General features: G+C 35.4%; 1 pseudogene; it reads right to left on the bottom strand.

The window, feature by feature from the left end:
• Positions 1-1,750: 1,750 nt before the first annotated feature.
• On the bottom strand, positions 1,751-8,470 carry LOC103594244 (annotated as a pseudogene).
• Between the last annotated feature and the right edge of the window lie 1,763 nt (positions 8,471-10,233).

Genomic DNA, 10,233 nt, shown 5'->3' with positions numbered 1-10,233 from the left:
GTCCTTCCGTAGAGACATGAAAACACCTTGGCTCAAATACAAGATTTTGTTATATAGCCAAAAAAGGAAATGGCTTTACATTTATGGCTTAAATATATGGGCCCTCATGTAGCAGAAATGCCTCATGTAGCATAAATGCCTGAGATTAAAAAAAAAAAATTGAGAAACAAAACAAAACAAAAAACCAAAAAATAAAAACAGCTTTCTTCCACCTCTGAGGATATTTTTACAAAGTTGAAAATACAAAGTATTAAAATAATTAGCCCTTTCTCCCCATCAAAATGAGTCACATTCTCAAAGAATTCCTGCAATTCACAAAATTATGAAACAAAATTTATTTCTCCCCAGACCAAGACCAAGAAGTCAATGCTAAGCTGCCAAGAAGACCCTTTTCTATTAAGGGATGAAAAAGATACCTTGTTATTATTATTATTATTATTTTTTCTTTAGAGAAGGAAAGCAAAAGGAGATTTTGGCTTCATGAACTTTTTACTTTTTTTCACTTTGGTTTTCAGCATTTCTTAGCATTGGTTACTGGAGCCAAGAGAACAAGTTTTCCAATGTTTGGGATATTCCTTGGAAAAGCCCAGATCTTTTCCATGACAGCTCCCCTAAAATAGTTCGTTGAAAACCAGATGGCAAGAATGAAAATGCTATACATCCATTTGTTCCATTTTTTCATGGTTTTCACATAAAAATCACCTGGAGTATTAATTATGTTCAACAGAAAATAGCACTGAGGGCTGAAGACAGGAAGTCACTTGCCCACAGCATGAGGTGAGGTGACATGGGAGCTGAACTACGCGAGAAGTCTCCACTGGAACTTGCTTGTGACCAGTGAGCCAATGCTCAAGAAGCCTCTGCACTGCAGGTGAGGGGTAGGCAGAGAAATGGTAACCACACCTGGGGTGGGGTGGGGGTGGGAGCGCAGCACACACACGCATGCGCACACAGGCGCTCGTGGCCCCCCAGTAGCTGCTCGGGTCCTTCTGGCTCACAAGCCTCAGCCTGACGTCCCTGTCTCCTTGCTTGGCTCAGAACTGCAGCAACTGCTGTCTTTTAACCGTCTAACTTCTCTTCTTTTAAGGCACAAACATACTACAGTTTCAAAAGCCTGTCAAGTTCTGAGAACCATACTAAGCAAGTTAATCACAGGCTGGTGTCCAGAAGCCAGTTGGAACTTTTTGGCTGTCCCCATTGCTGTGGGATGGCTTCAGATCTGAAGCATCCAGAAGGTGTGAGCCTGCTCTCTGTGCCACTGTGGGATGTGATCACGTCTACCACCCACTGCCAACGTGGGACCACAGGAGAGGCCAAAATGGCAAAAGCATGACTGAGACTGGGGACGTTTAATATTTTTCACTTTGCGTTTAACACATCCCTAACAAGATGGCAGCTCTTGTCTGCCTGAGCTGAGTCAGAAAAAAGAGCAAGTAGAGGCTTCCACGGAGCATCTGCAACTCCAGGTAAGGTCACTGTTGATCATAGTTGCTCGTATTATTCTCTTATTCTCCCACAAAGACAGACACATGCAACACACTAGCACTCTCACGTGCACATGCAAACACATACACACCTCTTCCACCTTGGAGGAAATCTTTGCAACAAGAGGCATTTGAATATTTGGAGAGTTCCTTTGCCTGCAGCTAAGTGGGATCATCAGAACACAAATCAGGTGCTCGGGACTTCACTGATGACGCTCGGGACTCCAAGCTGATGACTTCATCATAGGTCAGGCTTTTCCACTCAACTATACGTAGGCTCCTACTTTCAAAGGACTAATCATAAGGACTGGTGACTGTTCATCATCAGGATCATGGTACTGAGTAAAGTAGGCATATACAGTAGGCATATGCTGCTGTAATTCTTTTATCTGAGTCCACTACAAGCATCTTCGCCACAAGTCGAAAGCCAGAGGATCGGCAACATTAAATACACTTGCAAAGTTTAGCTTTGGCATCTGGGTCAAAAACTAAATATAGTTTCTTGCAGACTCCGAGGAGATTTTTCAAAAGTTCAGCCCCTGGAGTTCCAAGTCTTAAGATGAGCTTCAGTTGGTCAATATGGTGGGTATGAGGAACCAATGTTATTTCAGTCAACCTCTCAGCCATTGTGCATCCACTGACCAAATATCAACTGTCTGGTTGTAATGCATCCAGTTTAGCGCGATCTCAGGAGCCCTGTACCACCTGGTGGCCACGGAGCCTGTTATTTCATCATCTTCATGCTGAGCCAGTCCAAAATTAAGATTCTTCAATTCACTGATTCTATTCACAGCTAGATTACTACGTTTTAGATCCCTGTGAATTACGTTGGCTAAATGCATATACTTTCAACCTCAGAGATTCTGGCAGAGAAGGAACTGAACATGGTCATTTGTAAGCTCCTGACATTTCATAATGCTGTTCAGAGCTGCCCCCGTGAGGTGAGTGACCAGATACACATCATTGAATTCCTCCAGAGACCTTGCCAGGTGTAAAAAACGTCCAACAGATCAATCACATTTTCATGGTTTATATTTTTCAGTAACCACAGTTCTCTGGTGGCTTTTTTGGCATGAATGATGGACTGACATGGTCTGGATAGCTTTTTCACTGCCGCACATAACTCAGTTTTGTGTCAAAGGCCGCACTGGATAAAGTTTAACCTAGGGTGAGCTCAATCATTTAACTTTCCATGTCTGAATCCAATGAACTGTGAAGGATACAAATCAAGAAATGCATAGGGTAAGAAGATACGGGGGAAGGGAGCAGCGTTTCCACGCCCTCCTCAGGCACACCACCCTCCAGGAACCTCCACATGTCAGCTATCTGGAAACACCGAGTATTTGATAGTTTCTAGCCATCATGTTAGGAGGTTTCCTGATACTATTTTATAAAACAGTAGTACCAAGTAAAATCAATGTACATAAAATAGCTAAGCTAACAAGTGTAGTAGACGTTTTTCATGTTTCTGGTTTGCCTATCATCTCTTAAACATTCTTTCACTTTTTGAACAAATTCCCACATTATGAGATTTGCCTCCCATGAAGAAGTCAAAATTAATTAACTCAGCTTCTCTTGCCAGTAGTGATGAACTTCTCCAAGGAGCTATCCCGTCATGAGACTTCACTTAGAGGGGTCTGTGTGAGGAAGCTAATGATTGTGAAATCTATCATTGGGGACATGGATATTGGAGGCCCTTGACAATCAATAGTAGTGGAGCTCTGTCATCTAGTTCCATGTATCATTAATTCCAATGATGATTTCTCTTGGTGATATAAAACTGAGAGTGTAGATGTATATTGTTTCCAGTTACATAGCTTCTAGCTTGGTTTTCTCATTTCCCTGAAGGGTTTTTGAGCTGTCTAACATTCTTTCATAAGTAATTTTTTCTGTCTATACTATTCAGAGTGGGTTCTGATGTTTGGAACGAAGAATCCTGACTGACATATCAAAGTTACCCTGATTTTGCAACTATTATTAATTCTTTCACAAGATTTCAATGTGGCTTGTCTGACTCTAAAATTAGTGTGTGTGTGTGTGTGTGTGTGTGTGTGTGTGTGTGTTGGCTTAATAATCATCCCATAGAAATAAACCAATTGTTCGCTTTCTTCAACAATCTAATATGTTTAGCAAGGTTTCTTTGGGAAAAAAATTACCAAAATACACAGAGAAAATTTCTGTGGGAGTTAGTGCATCTCGTTCGATTCAACAGCATTTCTTCACAAACTACTTTCATTGTTCTCATCTCAGGCTGACTTTCCATATACAGTGCCTTACACTAAGTTTATATATATATATGTATGTGTGAAAGTATGTGTACATATGTGTGTGTGTGTATATATATATATATATATATATATATACACACACACACACTCTTTTCCTCTTTTCATTTCCTATCTGAAATAAATATGGCTCCTGATGTGTAAGGATATTTCTAGTCATGCAAATATATTTTTAAAAGCCATATGTGTTGAAATCCCATTTAGATATGATGAAGTGACAGCTCTATGAAGATTTCAGTTGCTAGAAACCTCAAATTCAAAAGAAACTCCTGCTGAATTTCCACAAGAACTTTTATCTATTGTTTTTGTCTCTCTTAAGCTTTTTATGCTAGACTAGCTGCATTCATATTTTTTTTAAAAACCTCTGATAATCATGTAATAAATATTGAACAGTATTATTGTAAGAATTTTTGTTACACATACATATATTTCAACCATATTATGAATTTAATCATTTCTGTGAACTTACTTTTAAGTTGAGCACCACCTGTTTATATGAAAACAATTGTGTATTTCAACCAACTCACAAATAATCTTGTAAAACAGATTTTTTGTAAACATCTCTATTTCTAGGTACAGTCTAACTTAACTCTTTTTTACTTCATTCATTAATTTATAGTTCTTCTCCTAAATACATGCATCTTTTTTAATGTGTAGCATAATAAATAGCAACCACATACATTTTGGGATTTAAGAAGTTTCGAGAACTTCAGAAAATACTTTTCAAGTAAAAAACAAACAAACAAAAATTGTCCTGGATAGTAAGATGATAAAGAACATATGGTATTATTTTAAAAAATAAACTTTTTATTTTAAAATAGTTTTAAAATTATGGGAAAGTCACAAAGATTGTACAGAGTTCACATATGCCCGATACCTAGTTTTCTCTATTATTATCTTACATTTTTATGGTGCATTTGTCCAAATTAATAAACCAATATTGCTATGTTATTATTATTAACAAAATCCATATTTTATTCAGATTTTCTTCATTTTTATGTTATGTTCTTTTTTCCCGTTCCAGGATCCCATGGACATCACGGCATTATGTTTAAAAGCACTAAGTTTTTCATCATTAATTATGATGGTAGCTGAAGGCTTTTCATATAACTGCTTTATCATGTTGTGGTAGTTTTCTGCTATTCTTAGTTTGCTCAGAGTTTTTATCCTGAATTACTGCCAGATTTTTGTCAAGTGCATTTTCTACATTTGGTGCTATGACCATATTTTCTCCTTTAACTTATTGATGTAATAGATTACATTGATTGTTTTTAAAGTGTTAAATTAGGCTTGTGTACCTGCAACAAATACACTTTAGTCATGTGTACAATTATTATACATTGCTGAATTTTATTTGCTAATATTTTGTAGAGGAATTCTGCATTTATGTTCATAAGAAATATTGGCCTGTAGTTTTATGTTGCTTTGTGTTGCTTTGCCCCCCGCAGATTTGTCACCCCTCTTCCCCTGGGTGATGGAGACGCAAAGGATTACTCAAAGCCCATCTCTTCTGAGCAGTGAGAGATCCCAAAGTGGTTAACTTCCCTGGGACCCTCCAGTGAGAGGCATTCCTTCCTTGGGAAATTAACCCCGAATTGGGGTTCTCTTCCTGCATTTATTTTCCAGACCAGGAAGTTACAGGAAGAGAACAAAGGAGGGGTTATAGTTTAACAATATAGGCTGGTAACTTTCAGTGAAACAAGCCAGATGACATTCCAGTAAGGCTATCAACAAAAGCTTGATCCTGGCAAACATTCCTTCTCCCTCTAACAGTTTTCCAGCAACTTAGATATCAATCAGTAACTAATCTGTCTTTGAGCCAGCAACCATGCTGTGCCACAAGTCTTAGCTTGCAACAGAGACTCAGTAGCATGGGGAAAATTTCCTGTCCCTGCAAGGTCAATATTTGAAACTGCAAGGCTTTGGAAAACCAGGCCCTGTGAAGTACATATGCTTTATAGTATATTCCACAGTTTTACCTTTTAGTAATGTATTTATCTGATTTTGATACAAGGGTAGTGCTGTCCTAGGAGAATGAGTTAGAAAGTTTCCCTTTGTTTCAAACTCTGGAAAAAATTGTAGAGAATTAGTATCATATCTTCCCTAAGTGTTTGCTAAAATTCACCAGAAAAAACATTTGGGCTTGGTGCTATCTTTTTGAAATATTATATTTGATTTAATTGTTTTAATAGATGTGGAACTATTCATGTTATCCATATCTCCTTATGTGAATTTTGGTAGTTTGTGTCTTCCAAGGAATTATTTAATTTTATCTAAATTACAAATTCTGTAGGTATAAGTTTTCATAATATTTCCTTATCATCCTTTTAAGATCCATGGAATAAGTAGTGATGACTTCATTTTATTTCTAATATTGGTAATATATGTTTTCTTTCTTTTTTTCTTGGTTTGTCTGATAGAGATTTATCATGTTATTGATCTTCTTCAAAGAATCAGCTTTTCATGTCTTTTATTTTCTGTTGTTTTCATTTTCATTGATGTCCGTTAATTTTTACTATTATTTTTCCTTCTATTTGCTCTAGGTTTAAATTGCCCTTCTTTCTTTAGTTGCCTAAGATACAAACTTAGTTTACTGGTTTTAGATCTTTCTTTTGTTCTAATATATGCATTTAATGCTGTAAGTTTCCCTCTAAGCACTGCTTTCATTGATATTTTAAGGTGTATTTTTAATTCTTATGTCTTCTTTATGTAAATTTACCCCTCTATTATTATGTATTTCCTCTCTTTCTTCCTGATAATTTTCCTTGTTCTGAAGTCTGATTTGTATGAAATTAATATAGCCATTCCAGGTTTTTAAAAATTATTTTCATTATTGTTAGGATGGCATGTCTCTTTTTAACTCTTTACTTTGACTGTATCAGAGTTTTTATATTTAAAGTGGGTTTCATGGTGACAATATATAGTTGGGTCTCTTTATTTAATCTACTCTGACAATCTCTGTCTTTTAGTTGGTAACTTCAGACAATTGACACTTAATGTGATTAATGATAAAATTAGATTGCCATTTACCAAATTTATAATTATTTTCTATAAGTTGCATTTGTCTTTACCCCCTTCCCTTTTTCTACCTTCTTTGTCATTAATTGAACATTTTATAAAATTTCAGTTTATCTTCTCTCTTATATTAATTGTATTTCTTTTTAAAAAATTGTTTACTGGTTGCCCCAGAGTTTTCAATACATATTTTTTAAATTAAGTCAAATTTGAATTAATATGCATAGTGCAGATATCTTATGAGAGTAATCCCAATTCCTTATTTTCATCCTTTATAATATTAATATATTGATGTCACTCACTCTACTTATCCATGTGCTAAAATGATCCACTACATTGTCATGACTAGTGCTTTAAATGGTTGTCTTTTAAATCCATTAAGAATAAGGAGAATAAAATAGTTTATTTAATCTTCATTTATTCCTTCTCTAGTGTTCTTTCCTTGGGTTCAATGTAGACACAAGTTTCTGACCATATCATTTCCTTCTCTCTGAAGAAGTTGATTCTTTTGGACATGTATTATAGGGCTAAAGTCATGTTGTTGAGGATAAAGTCTCTCATTTGGGGAGATAAAGAAAGTTCTTTTTGGGGGGAGGTGTCAGGGAAAGTTTTTATATCTCTTTGGTTTTTGATTGATAATTTTGTTGTATATAGAATACTAGATTGGTTATTTTTTTCAACGCTAAATACTTTTTTGAACTCTCTTCTTGTTTTCATAGTTTCTGACCGAAAAGTCAGTGTAATTCTTATTCTTGCTGCTCTATGGGTCAGGTGTTTTCCAGCAACTCCTGGCTCCTTCCAAGATGTTCTTTCTCTTTGCCTTTCGTCATTTGAATACAGTATGACTAGGTGTAGGTTTTTGTTTTCTGCTTTGTTTGTTTGTTTGTATTTGTCTTACTTGGTGTTCTCTGAGCTTCCTGAATCTATGATTTGTTATTTGTCATTAATTTTGAAAAGGGCTCAGTCATTATTATTTCAAATACTTTTGATTCACTCTCTCTAAGTTCTCCTTCCAGTATTACAATTATGCCAATGTTACATCTCCCTAGGACAGAGTTTTACAACTCCTATTAGAAATTTAGAACTATTCTTATGGCATTCACAGCTCATGTTTTATTTAAACAAATCTTTGTTCACTTATTCATTCACTGATTTCTCCCTTATCTCTAAAAATTTATTTTCCAATGAGCTGCCAATGCAATTCTGTTAATAAATAAATCTAATAAGATTACTTCCCTTCCCTGAACCTTCCAGTGGCTACCTTTGTAACAAATCCATAACCCTTAGCATGTTCTACAAGATCCTACCTCATTTGGCTGTTCCTCTAGATCCATCTCTACACTCTCACTCTACTCCAGTTTCACTAGCCTCTAGAGTGGCACCACACCATGGCACCACACCACTAACAAAGCTTAAGTTTCAGATGCCCTCACTTACACAGGTCCTTTCTAAGGCCCTGCGTGGGGAGCTGATAATATGTCCACATGACAAAAAGGAAGGTACATTAACCACAGGTGACTAGGGTGGTTACCTTTTTTTTACACCAACTTACCCTTTACATATTTGCTCCTGCCAAGTGACAATGGTGAGGACTAAGGATGTATTCATATGAAACCCTTTTTCTTTATCATTAAAGATGCCAGCTATGTCAATACAGTCTCTAATAGGAAGGTTTCTGGAAGCCATCCCTATGCCAGAATAGCTGACAATAACTTGAATATATATGGAAGTAACTGAATATGTACACACACACACACACACACACACACCATAAACACTTATTTATTCAACCTCCCTATAACCAGATTCCCAAAAAGTGAAAATCATGCCAACCAAGCTTTGCAACACAGGAATCATGATATTTCACAAACTTAAAAACAAATAAATTGGAAAAAACTCTTTTTAAGTTGCTAATGCTTTAAGTATATCGAAAGATGTTGTGAAACATTTCACCAAAAGAAGTGAGAAATTATAGACTCCTGACTTTGTGTATACATAGAGTGCTCGCTCTTTTACTTTTTCTCAATTTATTATACAAGGACTGAGAGAAATATTAGGATAAAAATTAAGAGTGTCTGAAAAGAAAGTGATAGGGATTAGTAATGAAATCAATTGAAATTATTTTGATATCAATGAGCAAAATTAAAAAGAAGAAAGTTAATATTCCACTAAAGCATTAATTTATTGAAAGAAATAGATGCATTTTGAAAAGAAGTAATACATAGAATCTTAAATTGTTTGATAATCCCATCAATTAATATGAGAGAATATCTTGAACAGAAGGAAGAAAAAATTTAATTTTCTCCTTATTTGACATGAAATACTGACATTAACAAAGATAACAAGGAACTGATTATATAGCACTATAGTGAGTCCACATCTATGACAAACTGATTATTATTGTCAGTCCAAAGAGTTTTTAAAATTAGTTCCTCTACAAACAATTTTAAAATGCTCTGAAATGTTATAGCTTCTCTATATAAAGAACTTTATAGAAGCACACAAACATTTGACGGCAATCCTAAAAATTCACATGACGTTCACAATAAAGTGAAACTTTTCTAATCCATCAGTAAAGAAAATCAACTATGATCAATTATGCTAGAGAGAAGAATGAATTATCCTTCCATTCTCTCTGTAGAAAATCATTGGCCATATGGGAGGTTTTCAAGACTATGCAACCCAAAAATGTAAAAAACGTAATACAAAAGGGTGTCAGACAGTTATTTAATAAAAGATTATGACTGCCATGAATTTTATAGTGCTTGTGTTATTTTCCAGCTATATAAACATTTCTAATTTATTGTGGTATATTTTCTCATTTTGAAGAAATACTCATTTTTGTTGCTAATTTTATTTTACTTGACGTTCTTTAATTTTTATTTTAAAGGCCAAAGGTTTAGGCCCCTCAGAACCCAGGTTCACCCCAGGAGGCCCCCTGCTTTGCTGTACATAAAGTGTTCTTGCAGGTCCCTCCACCCCTCACCAACAAAGTCTTCCAGGATGACCGAGTCAAAATATCAACTCTTCTTCCTACCACCTTCTAACCACAATCTATCCTTTTTCTGTATGGATACTTTTTTTTCCCTGGCACTGTCATTCTCCAAAGAATGTAAAGTCAATGAGAGACTTCCATTGACATTTTTAATGACAGCTGTAACTCCTGATCCTGGAACAGGGCCTGGCTTATAAACCATTAGAAAAAGGGAATCTGGAACATAAGTGTTTATATGTTATGCTCTTTTAAATACATTCTGTATATATGTGTACATATATTAATATATAACCTTTTTCACACTTACATTACCACATATAAAATAGAGTTCATAGTAGAATTACAATATAGAAAATTAGAATTTAGCAAAAATTTCAGAATATCATCAAGCAACTATATATTAAACAACTCTTATTCATGAAGCACTGTACCAGGCTTTTATTTAAATGTGAAG

Source organism: Galeopterus variegatus, unplaced genomic scaffold, assembly GCF_000696425.1.
Source record: "Galeopterus variegatus unplaced genomic scaffold, G_variegatus-3.0.2 Scaffold66, whole genome shotgun sequence".
NCBI classification, from domain to species: domain Eukaryota; kingdom Metazoa; phylum Chordata; class Mammalia; order Dermoptera; family Cynocephalidae; genus Galeopterus; species Galeopterus variegatus.
Note: the sequence above shows the minus strand (reverse complement) of the source record. Positions and strands in the feature narration are given on the sequence as shown.